The sequence below is a fragment of the Lissotriton vulgaris genome, chromosome 12 (assembly GCF_964263255.1).
Source record: "Lissotriton vulgaris chromosome 12, aLisVul1.2, whole genome shotgun sequence".
In the NCBI taxonomy this organism is placed as follows: domain Eukaryota; kingdom Metazoa; phylum Chordata; class Amphibia; order Caudata; family Salamandridae; genus Lissotriton; species Lissotriton vulgaris.
Window position 1 is genome coordinate 25,210,621 of NC_141700.1, and position 20,447 is coordinate 25,231,067.

Genomic DNA, 20,447 nt, shown 5'->3' on the forward strand with positions numbered 1-20,447 from the left:
TACTACAGGCATCGCTGTCGACCTGTTTCTAGGTTTAAAGTCAGCCAACCAATATGGTTTGATAAAAACGTATATATTCAATATACTTAAAGCGGTTTTTAAACAGCCATCTTCACCCATTGGTCTACTGCAGTGTCATTCACGTTTTGCTTCCACCCACCTCAGCGATGCATGGATGCTTTCCGGGTCTCTACCGTAGACTGCAGTGCACCACAAGTGCCATTCATTTCTGAAGGAGCACGAAACCCATTCCAAAATGGCGGGCAGTGCAGCATTCAAAGAGGATTGCCGGCGAATATGTGTGAGAAGTTGGCCTGATATGTAGTGCTCACTATTCTAGTGATCACTGTGTATCATTCCAAACGACCCTTATTGATGATTGGTTGTAAGTCAACCTTGTAGACCAGCTATCCTAGTAGCATGGACAAGAGCAGTCTTTAGGCTAAACTCTAGAGGGCGTGTTAAGCCAGCTGTTATACCATCACATATACTCCTTGAACACCAAGTGTAAGGACACCACACAAGTTGTTATGAAAATAAAAGGATATTTATTTAGAACACAACAGCCCTGGACTCTTTATGAGGACAGGGCGCTAAGCACAATACAAAGCTCTTAAAGAATTTCTGAAAGTCGCACAATTTACACAAATGCCCGAGGGGCACGGAAAACCATATACTACAAAAGTGGAATGCGAAATTACTAGCAGGTAAGTACTACTCTCAAAGACTTTAGAAACGCTAGGCCTACAATGCTGAACCCTTGGATTAGAAGCAGGAGACCTAGGGACGTCGTGTGCAGAGTGGAAACTCTCACGCGTAATGCGGGACAAAGTCTATGGTTTCTAGAAATTACAAAGTTAGTGTTCTCGGGCGAACCCGACTAGGTAGGTCAAAAACGAAAGTGGATCTAGACACTTAGAGAGTTGGTCTACGCTGGAGCACCGTGGTACTCGGTTTACCTAGCCCAGGGGCTGCGGCTGCATAGGGTTCAAGTGTCGTCGGGTTTCTTCGTCGACGAACCAGGAGCCTGAAGTGGAAGTTGCTGTCAGGCGACCAGTGAAGATGTTCCGGGCCGATCCAAGGACTGGATCAGCTGAAGAGGGTACCTGTAAGCAAAGGGGACCAAGTTCTGAATCACTAGCCAGTGATTAGATGGGCACCAGGATGGCACCGGATGAAGTCACCTCGACCAGGTGAGTGGGCGACGCTGGGCTCTGCAGTCTCTCGGACCAGGAGGCGTTGTCGGCAACCAGGATGGAGGTGCGAGCTGTCCCACGAAGGTATCTGCCGTCTGCGATGCTGGACCCAGGATTGGGGCAACAACTCTTGGCAAATGCAAGCCCACGCGGTGGACTCAAAATGGCGTCTGGAGAGGACCAGGAGGGTCCGGGGTGCTCCTCTGTTGGAGGGGAGCAAGGGCCAGTCTGGAGCAACCAGACTAGCAATGGAAGTGTCGTCGTTCGTCGTCAAGAGGGCTACAAGCCAGCAGGCAAGTGGCCGCCGATGCGGCGAGCAGCAAAGAGCAGAAGGGCCCCACGCAGATCTCGTGGATGCTAGGAGGCTGGACTTCGGTGCTGGAGCTGCTCAGGTTAGGGCTTCTCAAACCCCAAAGCACTCACTTGAGGATCCCTTGGCGGTCGTGCTGGATAAGCGTAGTGCAGTTCTGAAGATGGCCGGTCCCTCGAGGTCTCGTCACACCCACGAATCTCAGCTGAGCTGATGATGTAGGTAGAAGTCAGAGGTGCCAGGGAAGCCGGGTCTCCTTGTGCTGGTTGGTCTGGTTCCGGAGGAAGGACGTGCAGCAAACCACAGGTTACTTCGTTGGTGCCCGCAGATGCAGGGTGACTACTCCTTAGTCACAAGGGAGAAATCTTAGGAAGAAGTCTTGAGTTCCTTTCGTAGAAAGTAGTTTCAGGATTCAAAGATGATCTAATTTGGAAGGGTCCCCGCTCCCACCTTTATACTAAAGAAAGGGGCTGGTACGGGACTAGGTCCTGCCCATGGGTGGGACCAGGAAGGGGGGTGGTTGCACCCCTCTCCCATGTCGGACTTTCCCCAGCTCAGGGGCTGGTGTGCCGCTGGAACTGGTTCAAACTGGCAGATGCACAGTGAGCACCGGGGTGCTACTTGCAGTCACCTTCCTATTCAGCCCTGACTACCTAGGATACACAAAACCCTGTCTGGGATGGTGCTAGCACCGCCCCTGACAGGAAACCCTTTGTCCAAGCTCCCCTCGTGGAAGGACTCCCAGCTGCAGGGGGTCAGACTTGTGTCTGTGGTGGCAGCATCCATTTTGTGATGCTGAGGCTCGAGTTAACTTTAACCGGGGTTCACAGTTACATACATGTCGTGTCCCTCTAGAAGGGTGGATTGCTAACCCCGTCGCCAGAATTGGCGAGGGGTTAGTATTCCAATTCGTATGACACCTTACTCGACATGTTTTGATAAAGCGATACCAAAGATAGCAAATAACTGCGAGGATTATAAAACACTTAAGAGTATATGGTACGCGTTATCATAGAACAGCTATTAGGACTTGGTTCCGCAAGATGCAGACGGGCTCAGCTCATGCCAGAGCACCATCTCACATAATTCCAAGCACTCTGCCTTCAGGATTGTTAAGGCCTGATATAGGAGTGACTGATAGGAATACATGTGTCCATTTTTAGATATAGGTATACTATATCTACAGCAAGGTGTGATTACACCACTTTGCCCCAGCTGTCGTGCAGCCAGTTGTCTCAGATTTAGATGGCCAGCCAGGGCTGGCATAATACATGCTGCAGCCCCTGGTCGGCCCTGGGTACACCTATGCCCTGGGTACAGGGATGATAAGGTGGCCCAGTACCAATTGGTTATGTACCTAAGGTACATGGAATCCATTTTACAGAGAGAGCAGTAGGCCTGGGGCCCTGAATAGCAGGGTCCCAGGTCAACTAAGTCGAAAATCCAGCAAAACACCAGGCAAAAAGTTGGGGGTCCCCATAGTCAGGTATCCACCCTCCTACACAATGCAGGTGCATGCTCAGATGGCAAGCTTGTAATGTTTCTGCACACCTTCATTACGAAATCAATGACTGCAGTCTGAGTGTATATGGGCATTCATTATTGATATTTTGGCAAAAAAAGGTTTACAAACCTTTTTTTCCAACAAAAAAAACTGCCAACGCCAGTCAGCTGGCAGCCAAGGCCGGGCTCCTGCTTTGCAAATTGGCAAGGAAGGAGAAAACTTTCTGAATTAAGTATTTTATAACAGCCTAACAAGCCCATGTGAGGCAGAAAGTGCAGTACACTGCCTAATCGCCAAGGTCTAGTTTGATCACTCCGCTCCAATTCTCAAGCATCCAAACGTACACATTAAGACTTGGAGCATCACTAATACATACATTAGTACAACAAAATTACACGCGGGGATGTGCAAGTCGATAGGGGGCTTAAAGAAGGTAAAGAGTCAAACCACCGACATGTTTAAACTGTTTGACTTACCGGGCCTCGGATAGTAGTGAATAACTACAATGAGTCAAATGCGTGGTGCACATGCTTTTTAAAATCCCAGCTTTACTTCCGGTGTGCTCAAAAGATGGTAGAGTAAGAACCGTTCAGATTAACAAACCCCTAAGACAAACACGGACTCTGGCCGACCACCAGCCCACCAATATGAGACGAGATCCACTAACTGCACCAATGAGAATCTGAGGTCTAGACATTTTCCAAATTAATGCACAACATGTCTTTCCTGTGTTGATCCAAGAAGACTGACCGAGTAAAGGCAGTTTATCCTCTACATCATCCACTGCTCATCTTTCACTAAACACCATCATGTCATTGCTGACAAACTTTCAAATTCAATGAATGTATCTCACTGGTTTTAGATTTCACTTGCTTACAGCATTCATATTCACTTCCTCCAAAATCTACATTGTATAACTCCGCCGGACTACGTGCTAGAATCAGGAAGTAGGGCCTACATCACTGATCCCAAATGCAGATCTTAAAATTCTGCTGCAATGATCTGTACATTCCCACTAAAGCGATCTAGCCAGCGTCCTTGACACCCATTTCAAAGCAGTCATTCTCAAACCCAAAAAAAGACGATCCTCCCCGGTCCCGCCTCTCCTCAGCTGTGGAGACACCTTCTGTTCGGCAGGCATGTCGCGGAGCTCCCCTTACTTACCCAGGGGTGCAAACAGTTGCTCCTTCTCCGCTGATCCACGGAGCACCGCGGTAACGGATTGTGCCCCTTGGTCCGGCCCCCACTCCCCAGGGGGAGGGGGATAGTGGCTGGACCAGGGGTCTCAGTGGAGGCCACCCCCGGGAAGCAGAGCCCGAACACCAATGGAGAGGATTGGCGGGAGATAAGGGAAAGGAGGTAAGGAAGGAGAAAGAGCGGGCCCACCAGATAATAGGGCTGGGCCAGTGTAGTTGTAAATCTAGGGTTAGGAATGTGGTAGGGACCTTGTGGGACATAAGATCCGGCCACCACTTATATCTCAAGGTGTATATGACTTCTAGTTTCAGAACTCGTTCAGCTGCTCCTGAAATGCCCAATGTTTATTGAAGCTGTTTACCTTCAAGGAGTCCATGCTTTGATCTTTAATCTCAATTCTGGCCCAAAGGAGCAGCAGGGCCTTCGATTGGTTCATTACTTGCAGATCCATCCTGATTCAGTCTGTCCTGTTGGGACCTATTATGGTTGCCATGCTTGCTTGTGTAGAGACTTGCACACTGGCCCCAATATCTATGCTGGTTACTAATAGAGGGCAGCTAGCTTTTTAATGGGGTGCCTGCAATGGTTCATCTACTGTTAAGCAGAGGCTCATCCTTTAACCCTGAGAAGTAATGGGTAATTGACAAACGTCCGAGTTAACTACAAATCACTCGACTTGCAAAGCCTTTGGTGCATGCCAGTGACTAACCTGCACCAAGAGTGAAAAAGTGCCCCAGGAGTGATGTTGGGGCACCTTACCAGGATTGTCCAGGGCCATTTCAAATATCCACGGGCACGATTTATGCTAGCTCTGCAAAAACACCATATAGTTTCCCTTCCTTGTTGTGTTCAAAGACCCTTCTGCACCGTGCTCCATACACCCCAACTCTAGACTGGATTTATGCACAGCATGTACCTATTGCACTACAGGGTAATTAACAGTCCTTTTGCTCCTCGAGGACCTCGACTTGCATTGCTGGCCTACAGGCCACGCCCAGCTGGCCCCATTTCCACATCAAAGAAAAATAAACCCTCCAGGCACCAAGAGAACTGTGTTAGAGTAACTAGGAGCGGTTCTTCCTTTAGCTGCCACTACCATTTTTTATCATACCCATTCATCCATGCAATACATAGACGATAGGCCTTATTTTTAGTAAATATTTCCTTTATTCACCATGATATATACTATAAAACCAGATCGATACATAAAAACCGATGCAAGAGAGGACCGTTCTTTTCTCAAACTCGTGTGTATCGTAATCCTTTACCCATATGGCAATTTTGTACCACTAAGATGTACCAATTCAAATCGCACTTGTTTCCTACACCATATAAAACAGTTACAAGTCGTGTGCAAATGAAACATATCATGAAGTCTTTTACATAGAAACATACAGATTAAGAAAGGGTATACTATAAACCATATATAGAAACGTTGGCCCGTTGTTTCGGTTGATTACCATTGGCTGACACCACATTCTTCAGGACAGATTTATAGATTAAACTATTGTTGACTTTAACAATGTATGCTACTTTTGTACATTGAGGTTCAACTTTTATGGTTCTAATCAATAAAATTTGGTCCATATGTAAAAAAAAAAAAAGGAATGTGGTAGGGAGATAGGGGTATTTAAAGGTGGGCGCCGGCAAAAGGCCCTCTTTCTCCGGGGAATTCTGTCAGGAGAAAAGGTGCGGCGACAGAGTGTGAGGTTAGGTGGGGGAAGGTAGGGTCTGGGGGTGGGCTGCAGTGAAGTGGATACAGGAGGGTGAGGGGCACGGGACAGCTGGGGGGTGGAGGGGTGCGGAGGCCGAGTGTGCGGAGAATGATGCGCAGGGAGAGGGGGGGATCTGCTTGGGGATATTAGCAGGGGTCCTGCTCACTGATGGGACAGAGAAACAGGTGAAGAACGGGAAGTGCGCAGAGTGGGTAATGCTGATAAAATGTAAAATTAATCAGGGCTTAGCAAAGACTGAGCAGGGCTGTGGCGGAAGGGAGAAGAAGTGTGTTAATCAATGCCCACAATATTACCTGAGCAGCAACGGCACACGGAGCCTCTGGGGGTGGGGGGACTGCTGGGGAGTCCTTGGTTTGCTGGCACGGGACGGTGGGGTTGAACAGGGGCTGGTAGTGGTTTGTGTTCGGGCGGTATAGATGCAAGAGGGGATGGTAGGCATGTGAGGTCGCATGCCGGTAGCTGGTATGGCGGCGCTGGCTGAGGGCTGGAGGTCTCTTGGCTCACTCACTCGGGCAGAAGGACATCGCATAGCTGACATGGAGCAGATCCAGTCCCGACTTTGCCCCGATGCGGGAGGGGGAGGGCTCGCAATGAAGGGTAACAAAGGTTTTGGTAAAATAAGTACGGGACGAGGCGGCGTCTGGCGGGACAGTGGCGCGCGTCAGAAGGGGGGCAGAGGTGCCACAGGGCTCAACACAACATCAATATCAGCGGAGGGGAGGGGGGGGCGATGAAAAGGAGATCAGGTGCGAAGGATGGCCTGGGTGGGCACACGGGAAGACCTGAGAAGCGCATGGGTAGGGTTGGCTGGTTGCAGATGGCTGGGGGCTCAGCTGAGGGTTTGGGTGCAGGGATGGGGCCGGCAGCAGAGGGTGTGGCTGGACAGGACAGTGGAGGCCTGTCTTCCACGGGGCGGACGGGTGGCGCTCGGGGCACTTAAAGGAACTGACTGCAGCACGCAGGGTGGAGTGGCAAAGGAATAACGTGGGGGGAGCAAGGACACAAAGTGGGTGGAGGGTACTGCTGGCCTGGTGGTGGCGGATGTCAATTCGGGGTGGGCATGCTGGGCACGGAAGAAGACGGGCTGGCAAGAGATGGGTGGAGAGGTGCGCAGCCTGCGGCGGGGGGACAGGGGGAGGGTTCGGACAAATAGGACGAGTCGTGTCCTGCGGGACATTGGCGCGCGGCCGAATGGGGCAACAATGATAGCAGCAGAGGGGATGAGGCGGAGAACACGGAGGGTAGGGGCGAACGCTGGGATAGGCGTGTACCCAGGAGGACTTGTGCGCAGGGAGGGGCGCCCGTGAAAGGGTTGGCTGGTGGTTTGAAAGTGTTGAGGGCTCAGGAAGTTCGTGGATGCGTTGTTGGGGTCGGGAGCACAAGGGTTGCTTGGCAGGTCAGTCGGGAGGGATGTTCGTGGGGGTGCTGGCCTATGCGGAACAGCCGACACGAGGGTGAGGACTGGGGGCCGCGCAGACAGTGGCCCTCATCAATAAGGGGAAGAAAATAAACAATGGCGCGGAGGGTTCGAGGCAGGAGGACCAGGAGTAGTGGTGTGCTCTGGGAACGGACTGTTGCGGGGACTCTCCTTTTCCGGCGCTGCTCCTGGTGCGTGTGCTGCTCGTGGGTGCCCTCCTCAGCGGGGCTTCTCTGGCGACGCCTCTGAGGCAGCGGAAGGGCCCCGACAGTGAACCTTGACCGGTCCCGCCTCTCCTCAGCTGTGGAGACACCTTCTGTTCGGCATTTCCGGATTTGGTGGGGTGGTTTGCTGTCCTGAGTGACGGACGACGTCACTGTCTAAAGAACAGCAAAACTTACGCCCCCAAATCCGAAAAAGACGGAGCCTATTCGGAGGGACGACTCTCTCCTCCAATGGCTGGCCTCCGTTTAGGAAGCCAGCCAATGGAGGGAGAGCCAAAAAGAGGGAGGGATAAAGCAGCCCTCTTACTGACAATAATTCTCGGACTTCCGGTCTGCCGATTACCGAGACCTAAAAATGTTAAGTAGCAAAGGATCCCAGAACTCTGGCCTGGATTTTATAAGGTCAATGGGCAGCCCGTCCGGGCCTGGGGCTTTATTTCCTGCACTCTGGAATATTGCCTCCTCGACCTCAATCAAAGACATTTGAATTTGAGTAGGCATAACATTTTCCAAAGTGTCTTCACATTGGGGCGAGGAAGAATATATTTTTGAGAAATGTGCGTCCCACGCTTCACTAGTTATATTGCAGCTTAGAGGGGTAGATGTATTCCCAAAGGCTCTCAAGGACTTAGTGGCTGACCAGAAGTTGTATGTATTATTAAGTTTAGCAGCACAGGCCAGGTTATTCCAATGCTCTTTTAAGACCACGTCTCGCCTTAATTTTAATACACTTTTATAATTGTGCCTTAAGGTTCTGACAAGAGTAGAATCTCTAGGGGAAACTGATAAAGCTGCTCTGAGATCCCTATTAGCCCTAGAGCAGATGTTGTCAAACCACCTGGGGTCCGAATTGGGTAGGGCTACGGGTCTGGAGATCAGTTCTTTAATGCCTGCACATAATAGAAGAAAAGCAGAAACTGCCTCTGGGTTGGGGTCAGCCAAAGTGAGACAAGTCTCACAGATGGATGGATATGTTTTTAAAATCTTCTGGAAGACCTCGCTGCAATCCATACCCTTCCATTTAACTCTTAAACTATCAGTTGAGAGTTCTGTTTCCCGCTCCCAATTCCCTTGTAATGTTGGGTCGCGGGGCTACCCTTAACGAGACTAAAATGGGATTATGGTCTCCAAAAGTTGATGCCCTGACCTCTGCCTCAACTAAGTAGTCTTCTAATGATGGAGATATGAAGACATAATCTATAGTTGAGGCTTGTCCTAAACCTCTATAGGTGGGTGGTGGATTGTCGTTAGTATTTACGGCTGGAATATCCATCACATTTAAAAGACTGATATTTGATAGGTGGTCTATTAGCTCATATCCTCTCTTGCATGGCTTGGATGAAATAAGCTGGGAAGAACTCCCAATAATTCCTTCTCCTATTTTAGCATTAAAATCACCCCCAGACATATCCCTGCCAGTTTGTACTTTCCCAGTGAGTTATCCAAATCCTGAATAAAGTTAAAAAGGTGAACAAAATTAACATTTGGTGTAGTTGTGAAATCATTATTATAAAAATTAATGAAGCAAATAGAGGCCCCCCGTGTATAGATCAGAACTTGAAAGTTAACATTCTCGGTGGGAATTAATTTTACTCTACCACCTGAAGCAATGCTGACCCATATTGATAATCCACCTGAAGGTCTGCCATGTTTAGGATTAGGGGGTATAATATTAAAACACTCATACCCTTCGAAATATAGCTCTTTAGTTGCCCAGGTTTCTTGAAACATAAGGATGTCAAATTTATTTATCATATTTGCCCATTCTTCTATGTTTAATTTTGAGGCCAGACCTGCCATATTCCAGCTCAGCAACCTTAATATTGAGTCAGAATAATCAATTAATGGGGTCGTTTCCACCCCGGGGCTGGTATTAGTAGTCTCCATGGTTACCATGTAGGCCAATCCAGTAGATTGAGTTTTGGGTAAAGGTCAATCGAGGGTGTCTAAGTCAGAAATAGACGAAAATCTATTTGCCGACTGATAAAGAGGGCTGAGGAGTGGGCACTGTATAGGTGGTGGTTTATAGAAGAAACCAAAGGGTAATGCACAGATGTTTGCAGAGATAAGGCAGTTGGTCTCTTTAACTGCTAATATGGATCCAACACTCCTAGGCCGGGAAAAATTAATAACAATGCAATCACCCCTAATGGTTTTCGCTGCTGATCCCACCCAGCCTACCCTTTGTACCATTAAGATTTCATGTATATCAGACCTCCTGTACCCTTTGTGTTTAGCCATCCAGTCCACACATTTATTCCGCAGTTGTTACCAGGACTCTGATTTATTTTTCTCTTGTGGGGGTACCCCTGCAAGAGTTAGCACATATGGGCAAGATGATGGGGGTAAATTTAAAACATCCTTGTTTGGTTCTGCATGCCCCCTGGTACCAGTATCAGCAGTACTCTTGCTAAGTGTCGAACCAACTTGGACATCATCAGGGTTTACATTTTGGATGTTGACAGATCGAGTATATAACTTAGGGGTTTGGGAGTTTCTCGTTTTACAATTAGGATCGAGGGGGACAAGCAACGACTTTACAGTTTGGAGCACTTATCGTACCAGTTGCACATTCTGAGGTGGATTTTCCTGGATGCTAACCTGTCGAGGTGGTTGATTGTGTTCTCTACAGGGAGGTGTTACCTTAATAGTTAAGGATTCCAGGCGGTCTAATCGCTTCCATAACTTATCAAATCTTTTATTCACAAGCCCTTTAACACGTTCATACAATGTGTCAACAATAATATCTATAGCAGTATCCCCAAGTATAAAGGTAGAAAAAGCAGTCTGCGTGGACTCCGTCTGAGTGGAATTACTTTGGGTATCCACAGCAACTAAGTCAATTAAGTCACTACTGGGGATTGGGTCTACGGAAACCTTAGGACCCTTAATCCACGTGTTTAACGTTGTACGTTGTGAATTCAAGCGTGGGGCTGTTTCCGTTTAGGGCAAGCTGATATCACCACCTTCCACTTCTTTCTCGCACCACTTACTTCTGAATTGGGGGTTATGTCCGGGTTAGCTATAATTAAAGGATATGTTGGACTACACCCAAATTCGAAGTCTACAGTTGTTCCTATAAAGCCAAGGCCTTCCATGCCCAACGTATTTTCTCCAATGGAAGTTTGTGGAGAATGTTCAGTGTCTCTATGTGTCAATGCCTGTGGATCGCTTATATCAATAGTATCAGTTTGTGCTACACATTGGGATTTTATGGGGCCCAAGGACAGTCTTCTGTCAGTCAGCTCGATATCAGTGCTGACCATATTCATTGTCTGCTCCAACAAAGTATCTATGGATGTAGTTTTGCGTGCTGGGGTGGTAGGGTTACGTTTACCCATAATAACACAACCCCCAGACATCCAAGAAGTGCCAGAAGAAAAACGCACCACTCACCACTACAGGATACAGTTGTAGTTTTAGCTCTGGTTGATAAGGGAGTGGCCCAGCCCGGCCTCGAACGGTCCTGGACGGGCACAGACGGGCCCGCCCTTGGCCTGGGCTTAGACCGGTGCGCGCCCGCGGTCGTCCCGCGGGGCGGGAACTGGTACTCGCTGAAATACTTCCGGTTGCAGGTAGGAGGGGCGGGTGATCGGTGGCTGGCCCCCGCGGCTTCCTGGAGCTTGGGGTCCCTTCTGTGAGCCCCAACAGTCTCTCTGCACAGAGTCACCAAGTGCGCAGCGTCTCCGGCGAAGCGGGAGACGCAAGAGGTATTTAAAACCCCGGTTGCAGGGGGAGGGGCAGAATATCAGCGGCTGGCCCATGCGGCTTCCTGGGGCTTGTGGTCCCTTCCGTGAACCCCAAAAGTCTCTCTGCACAAAGTCACCAAGTGCGCAGCATCTCCCGCGGGAGACGCAAGAGGTATTTAAATCCCCTGTTGCAGGGGGAGGGGCGGATGATCGGCGGCTGGCCCCCGTAGCTTCCTAGGGCTTGTGGTCCCTTCCGTGAGTGGGGAGGGTTGGATGATTGGCGGCTGGCCCCTGCGGCTTCCTGGGGCTTGTGGTCCCTTCCGTGAGCCCCAACAGTCTCTCTGCACAAAGTCACCATGTGCGCAGCGTCTCCCGCAAGAGGTATTTAAATACCCGGTTGCAGGGGGGAGGGGCGGATGAACGGCCGCTGGCCCCCGTGGCTTCCTGGGGCTTGTGGTCCCTTCCGTGAACCCCAACTGTCTCTCTGCACAGAGTCACCAAGTGCGCAAACCATGCAGGGGAAACATTTCTGTCCTGCCACTTTCAAATGAACCAAAATACCCAGACTCGTGTTGCGACACACATTTGTAAGCACAGACAGAGGCAGGCCATTACACACAGTACCACATGCTGACTAAACAGATGCTCAAAGATGACCCGGAATTTGAAGCCAAATGCAGGCATTCACAGACTTGCCAAATTCCAAAAAACAATTCCCATGTGACACTAACGAACTTGGCCACTCCAGCTGTTAGACTGCTTCTGAGTGGACAGAGCCATTGAGAGGTGGTAAGGCTTTGTGCAGGTCGAGTGTGGCTCTAACCTTTCCTAAAAAACACAATCGTAGCCTTATGGCTAGAGCGGTCAACCTTGAAGCTGGGGAACCGGGTTCGACTTCCGGCAACGACACTCAACATCCTGATTTATTCTGGGCAAATCACTTAATCTTCTTGTGCCTAACAAAAATAATGTGTCCATCTGTAAGTAAACTGGTGCTCATGTAAAGCGCTCTGACACCTTATATCTTCGGGTCTGGTTCGCACTATATAAAAACTCTAAAAAAATAAAGAAATGCAATAGGTCTTGCATTTGCAGGACTTTGAGCTATTGGCATTGTAAATGATAATGCCTTTTATTTATGCATTTTGAAAACCTGCAAGCAGTGCGTAAGAAAACGAGTTACTTACCTGTAACTTCAGTTATCCAGTATTGGTTTCTTTCATAGATTCACATGCTTAGAATCATCCCCGCCGACGAGGTGGAAGTCTTGTGGTATAATAAAACATATACATAATAGTCATAACAAACATTATACAATAGGCTACTATGGACAGCATAGTCACAACAGTAGCCTATCTTAGTGCTTTTGCAAAAACAACCAAACTTGCAACACAGCCAATCAGGCTGCAGCACCCTCTTAGAACCTTCCACAGAGAGGCAAACCCTCAAATTTTCGTAGCACAAGTGACAGTAAGTATGCAATAGCGATAAAGTAAGCCTCTCCGGGTCGGAGGGTGGGTCGCATGTGAATCTATGAAAGATACCAATATTGGATAATTGAGGTTACAGGTAAGTAACTCGTTTTTTTATCCAGTATTGGGGTATCTTTCATAGATTCACATGCTTAGAATCAGAATAGTTAGCAGTAAACAATCCTTAGTTGTATAGTGAATGGTGGGTATCATAAGAAAAAACAATAGATACCTCGTAAAAAACAATACAGTAATGCAGTACCACATTTGAACCCCAATAAGGGAAAGCATTATATACATATGCATCAAAATAAACATATATATATATATATATGTATATATATATATATATATATATATATATATATATATATATATATATATATATATATATATATATATACATACATATCCAACATAGCAAGGTTGCCCTCAGAGGAGACGCCACACCACTAGAGGTTAACACCTTTTATTTAAGACAGACACAGTTCAGATGTAGTGAGCAAGGCGTACTTGTCCGCCGAAACGCGTCTGATCGTCTTTCTTGCCAATAAAGACCCTTGATTACAATTCCCACGGAGTCAGTGCCTGCTTTTTGAAAATTTGAACACAGGATTGGGTTTATATATATATATATATATATATATATATATATATATATATATATATATATATATATATATATATATATATATATATATATATATATATATATCCAACATAGCAAGGTTGCCCTCAGAGGAGACGCCACACCACTAGAGGTTAACACCTTTTATTTAAGACAGACACAGTTCAGAAAACCTGCATACTCCCCCTCAGCAAATACAGAGCCTTACGCATTTCGAACACTCCTGTGTTCTTGGTCACGGGCAAAAAGAGGAGAAACAAACGTCAGTTCAAAGGAGCCTTGATAAGTATTCTGAGCCCCACCCCCAGTGGGCGTGTGCCAGACGACATGCTGGTACTCGTGGTTCCCTTCAAATTGATATCCCAAGTGGGTGCCGCATTAGTCCAAAAAATTATTTAAACATTATTAGGCTCCCTGCTGCAACGAAAGCGGACCTTGTGTTTTGAAGTTTCCAAAACCGAGGAACAGGAGGGCCAAGTTGAGTGACTGGTAAAAAACAGTTTGGCATGATATGCAGCTCCCGCCCAACCCACTTGGGGAATCATTTTTTAAATAATATATATATATATATACATATATATATATATATATATATATATATATATATATATATATATATATATATATATATATATATATATATATATATATATATATATATATATATATATATAAATGAGACAGTTTGAACACCAGAAAACAACCATAAATATGTTAACATGTAATGATATAATAAACTTTTTACAGAGGCTTACCTGCTTACCTTATTTAAAAAGGTATCGTAACACTGCTTGACCCACTGCTGATTCAGCCTATGTTGCCGCAGTAATGCTGTGTAAATGTGTGCACATTCTTCCAAGTTGCAGCACGGCTAATCTTCTCCAAAGGTACTCCAGCAAAAAGAGCAGTAGATGAGGACACTGCCCTTGAAGAGTGAGCCTTGGGTTTCATGGATAAAGGATGTCCAGCCTTAGTATGGCAGAATTGGATAGTTGATGCAATCCACCTTGTGATAGTGGATTTTGTCACAGCTGTCCCTGGCTTTTGACCACCATAGGAAATAAATAATTGATCAGACTTTCTGATGGACACAGTACGTGAAATGTAGAATTTCAGACACCTTCTAACAAGGAATGCAAAGATTTCTCAGCAGAGGAAGACAGATTGGGAAAGAAAGAACGCAGTATAACAGGCTCATTAAGATGGAATGTAGAGGGTACGGATAATTGATCATAGAGCATACATGCAGCGAAAACACTCAGAAGCAGACAGAACAGGAACGTTGTTAGCTCGCCTGGTAAGAGATAGGCCAGACCCACCGGCAATAACACAGATTTGCAAGCCTGATGGCACTATTGCCTTTACACAATAGGAGATAAATCTAGCCGTCTACACTCACCTTAGCACACTCTATGCGACACCCACAATAGCTGAGGGCGCCTCTATTGCAGATTTCTTACAGGACCTTACCTTCCCTGTACTTCCCGATAGTATACAAAAGGAAATAGACGGCCCTATTACGCAACAAGAAATCCAACTGGCGATTAAAGGACTGAATCGTAATAAAGCACCTGGGCTTGACGGGTTACCTATCAAATTCTATCATATGTACTCGGATAGCAGGGGTGTTGGCGCACACTGCCTCACACTCCAGCACTCAGTTTTCGCTGATGCATCATAATAAATGCAGTGCATGATGAACAAGTTACTTACCTTCAGTAACGATATATCTGTAAGAAACAGTAGTTAGTATTAGATTCCTTACCTTAGAATATCCCCAGGCGTCAGACTGGATCCGGAATTTGCGTAGCAGTACCCTTGCGCGTCGGTAGGCGTCGTCTGCGGCTCCGCATCCGTCAACGGCGTCGTGGTCGCCACGATGACATCGTCGGAGTACTTAGACGCCACCTCCGCGTGCTGACATTAGTTGTTAGACCCAGCTTTTCCGCGCCAGAAACGCACAGCCATGTTAAAAACCAACACTGGTGCAATTGAAACTAGGGCCCTGAAAGGGGATGACCTTAACCCTAGATATCGGTTCCGGAATGGGGAGGATGGGTGGGGCGGTGAGGAATCTAATACTAACTACTGTTTCTTACAGATATATCGTTACCGGAGGTAAGTAACTTGTTCATCTGAAAGAAACAGGTAGTATTAGATTCCTTACCTTAGAATAGATACCCCAGCAATACCAACCCCGGTGGTTGGTCTGCGAACCAATAATCACACCAGAAAGTCCCGGAGGACGGAACGGCCAAAGAAGCCATCCCTCCAGACTTGGCTCTCCAGACAGTAGTGTCTCGCAAACGTGTGCAACGATGCCCACATAGCTGCCTGACAGATGTCCTGCAAGGGGACACCCCGGCCCAGGGCAGTGGTAGCCGCCGTGGCCCGAGTGGAATGGGCCCTCAGCTCAACAGGAGGCTCCTTCCTTGCCATGGAGTAACAAGCCTTGATACACAAGACGACCCACCGAGAGATGGTCCGCTTGTGTACCACCCGTCCCTTCTTAGCGCCCACGTAACCAACAAAGAGTTGGTCATCCATCCGGAACTTGCGTGTGCGATCCAGATAGAATGAGAGCGCACGTTTTGGGTCCAGACGGTGGAGCCGCTCTTCCTCCTTTGAGGGATGCGGAGGCGGAAAGAAGGTGGGCAAGGTGATAGACTGCCCGATGTGGAAGGCCGTGACAACCTTGGGCAGGAAAGAGGGTCTTGTCCGCAACACAACCTTGTCCAGATCGACAGAAAGGAAAGGAGGCTTGGATGAAAGAGCCTGGAACTCACTCACTCTCCTGGCAGAGGCGATGGCACCAGGAAAGCAGTTTTCAGAGTAAGAAGGCGGATAAGACAGTTGTGAAGTGGCTCAAAGGAAGCGCACATCAGATAAGTAAGAACCAGGTTCAAGTCCCACTGAGGCATCACGAAAGGAACAGGTGGAAACGTGTGTGTGATACCTTCAGAAAACGAGTGACAATAGGGGACTTGAACAAAGATGGCTGATCAGGCAGCCTTAGAAAGCTGAAAGGGCAGAAAGGTAACCCTTGATAGTGCCCAGAGTAGAGCCCTGCTGGGCAAGAGAAAGAAGGAAGAGAAGAACCTCAGAAAGAGGGGCAGAGAGAGGATCCACAGACTTTGCTGTGCACCATGCCACAAATCTGTTCCATCTGCAGACGTATACCGACTTTGTGGCGGGACGCCTGGATGCCAGAATGATGTTACAGACTTGAGGAGGCAAGTCAAATGGCCTCAACTGTCGCCGCTCAATCTCCAAGCATGGAGGTGGAGACTGGACAGGTTCGGGTGGAGAACCGTCCCCTGCTGCTGTGACAGAAGGTCCTCCTGGAGAGGCAGACAAACCGGGGGATCGACTGACATACTGAGTAGCTCGGGATACCACTACCTTCATGCCCAATCCGGAGCCACAAGGATGACTTGGGCCCGGTCGCGTTTGATCTTCTTCAGCACTCTGGGCTGAAGTGGTATAGGTGGAAAGGCATACAACAGACCGCAACTCCACTCGCGACGAAAAGCTTCTCCGAGCGAGGGCCGTCGTGGAAATTCCGACGCGCAGAACTGATGACATTGCGCGTTCTCTTCGGTGGGGAATAGATCTAACCAAGGCTCTCCCCACTGCAGAAAGAGACTTTGCGCCACGTCCGAGTTCAGACGCCATTTGTGATCCATCATGCACCGGCGGCTGAGTTCGTCCGGCCTGGTGTTCAGAGAACCTGCCAGGTGTTGAACCACCAGGGTCACGCCCTGATGTTCCAGCCACTGCCAAAGGCGCAGAGCCTTCTGGCAGAGTGTCCACGACCCCACCCCGCCCTGTTTGTTGCAGTACCACATGGCGGTGGTGTTGTCCGTGAACACCTGCACTACACTCCCCCGGACAGAGGGGAGGAATGCCTTCAGTGCAAGATGAATCGCCCGCAGCTCCAAAAGGTTGAGATGGAGCCGGGACTCCGCCGGAGACCAGAGGCCTCTGATCTCCGCCTCTCCTATGTGGCCTCCCCAGCCCTGGAGGGACGCGTCCGTCACAACTACGTGCTCCGGATGGGGAAGGGAGAGGGATCTGCCGCTGACCCAGTCGCGGTCCGTGAGCCACCACTGCAGCTGCCTTGCAGTGCCTGTAGGAGAGTAGGGTCTGCAATCCTATGGTCACCCCAGATTTTTGCTTTTTGCTTCACTGGTTTACGACTTTCCCTGGCTGTGGGCCTGCTAATCAGACCCACAGCCTAGCTGTTCTCTCTCTAAATGTACATCCATGTACTTTAGGTGCATTTACCAATTGGTATTGGGTCACTCTTGTAAGTCCTTGTACAGTGTACCATAGGTACCCAGGGCATAAGTGAACCCAAGGCCTACCAGGGGCTGCAGCATGTATTATGCCACCCCTGGCTGGCCATCCAAATCTGACACAACTGGCTGATTAATCAGCTGGTGCAAGGTGGTGTAATCACCCTTTGCTTTAGATATAGTATACCTATATCTAAACCTAAAATGGACACATATACTCCTATAACTCCCTCCTATGGCAGGCCTTAACAATCCTGGAGGCAGAGTGCTTGGAATTATGTGAGATTGTGTTCTGGCATGAGCTGAGCCTGTCTGCAGCTTTCGGAACCAAGTCCTTTAGCTGTTTCCATGATAACGCTATACCATATACTCTTAAGTGCATTATAATCCTCGCGGTTATTGCTAACTTTGGCATAGCATTATCAAAACATGTCGAGTAAGGTGTCATACGAATTGGAATACTACCCCCTCGCCAATTCTGGTGACGGGGGTAGCATTCCACCCTTTTAGAGGGACACAACATGTATGTAACTGTGAACCCCGGTTAAAGTTAACACGAGCCTCAGCATCAAAAAATGGATGCTGCCACCACAGACACGAGTCTGACCTCCTGCTGCTGGGAGTCCTTCCAGCGAGGAAGGCCTGGACAAAGGGTTTCCTGCCTTGGGAGGTGCTAGCACCACCCCAGACAGGATTTTGTATATTGGGTAGGACAGGCCTGAAAGGAATGAGACATGCCTGGGGCACCGACCCCGGAAGCTTGTTTCCTTTCCAGTATAAGAATTGGCTTGGTAGTTTGGTCTGCCCTGTTCCCATGATGCACTGGGCCAGGGACAGACTCATTTGCAAGTAGCCAGGTTCTGAGCTGGGATGGTGCAGTGAGCTAAAAAACCGTGATGGATCAAGCCCTGATCTCTTGACTGGGTACGAGTGTTCTGTTTAATTCAGATACTCTGTCCATCACCACCTCCTTTTCTGAATCGTTTTAGCCACCATAAGCGTGGAAGGGTATACTCAGATGTGAGTCCCTTGCTCACTGCACCATCAGGATTCAAGCAAGCCAGGCCGAAGACGGCTGTAATGCCAGAAACCGGTCCCCGGAAGCTTGTTTCCTTTCCAGTATAAGAATTGGCTTGGTAGTTTGGTCTGCCCTGTTCCCATGATGCACTGGGCCAGGGACAGACTCATTTGCATGTAGCCAGGTTCTGAGCTGGGATGGTGCAGTGAGCTAAAAACAGTGATGGACCAAGCCCTGATCTCTTGACTGGGTACAAGTGTTCTGTTTAATTCAGATACTCTGTCCATCACCACCCCCTTTTCTGAATCGTTTTGTCCACCATAAGCGAGGAAGGGTATACTCAAATGTGAGTCCCTTGCTCACTGCACCATCAGGATTCAAGCAAGCCGGGCCGAAGACGGCTGTAATGCCAGAAACCGGTCCCCAGAAGCTTGTTTCCCTTCCAGTATAAGAATTGGCTTGGAAGTTTGGTCTGCCCTGTTCCCATGATGCACTGGGCCAGGGACAGACTCATTTGCATGTAGCCAGGTTCTGAGCTGGGATGGTGCAGTGAGCTAATAAACGGTGATGGATCAAGCCCTGATCTCTTGACTGGGTACGAGTGTTCTGTTTAATTCAGATACTCTGTCCATCACCACCCCCTTTTCTGAATCGTTTTGTCCACCATAAGCGTGGAAGGGTATACTCAGATGTGAGTCCCTTGCTCACTGCACCATCAGGATTCAAGCAAGCCGGGCCGAAGACGGCTGTAATGCCAGAAACCGGTCCCCGGAAGCTTGTTTCCTTTCCAGTATAAGAATTGGCTTGGTAGTTTGGTCTGCCCTGTTCCCATGATGCACTGGGCCAGGGACAGACTCATTTGCATGTAGCCAGGTTCTGAGCTGGGATGGTGCAGTGAGCTAAAAAACGGTGATGGATCAAGCCCTGATCTCTTGACTGGGTACGAGTGTTCTGTTAAATTCAGATACTCTGTCCATCACCACCCCCTTTTCTGAATCTTCTTCAGTAGAGAGCAACACTTTTTTAGGGGTGCTGGAGATGCTGCCCAAAGTCTTCTCAGGTCTCAGTACCACTCACTGGGCGCAGATACATTGGTGCCCGCACTAGAGACTGTATACAGGACCGCTCTAGAAACCGGCCACCTACCACAGTCTACCTTGCAAGCTATAGTTACCACAATACCCAAGCCGGGACGGGACAGCACTGATATGTCTAATTATAGACCTCCTCTCCCTACTGGCGACAGAATGCAAAATCCTGAGTAAGGCCCTTTCTAAGCGCATACAACCCTACCTCAATACACTCATCCATAGAGATCAATGTGGGTTACTGCCGAACCACAGCACATTCCTTGACACGAGACGGCAGCAATATGTTATGAAGGCTACCCCCCTCATATACCTGTCTGCGGGATGCTTGGCATTAGACCTCCGTCCGGCCTTCAATTCCCTCTCCTGGGATTTCATGTTAGCGACACTCCAACGTTTTGGATTTCCAGACACCTATCTTAAATGGGTGCGTCTACTATATACTTTCCCCACGGCGCGGGCCCGTACTGGCAGTCATATTTCGAACCAGTATACAATACATAGGGGCACCAGACAAGGGTGTCCGCTGTCCCCTTTACTGTTTGTTCTTGCACTAGAGTCCCTGGCAATATCCCTCAGGCGGTCGTCAGACCAGCTTGGGATTCCCATTGATGGCACAACCCATCTCCTCTCAATCTATGCGGATGACATCCTACTATACTTATGCGAT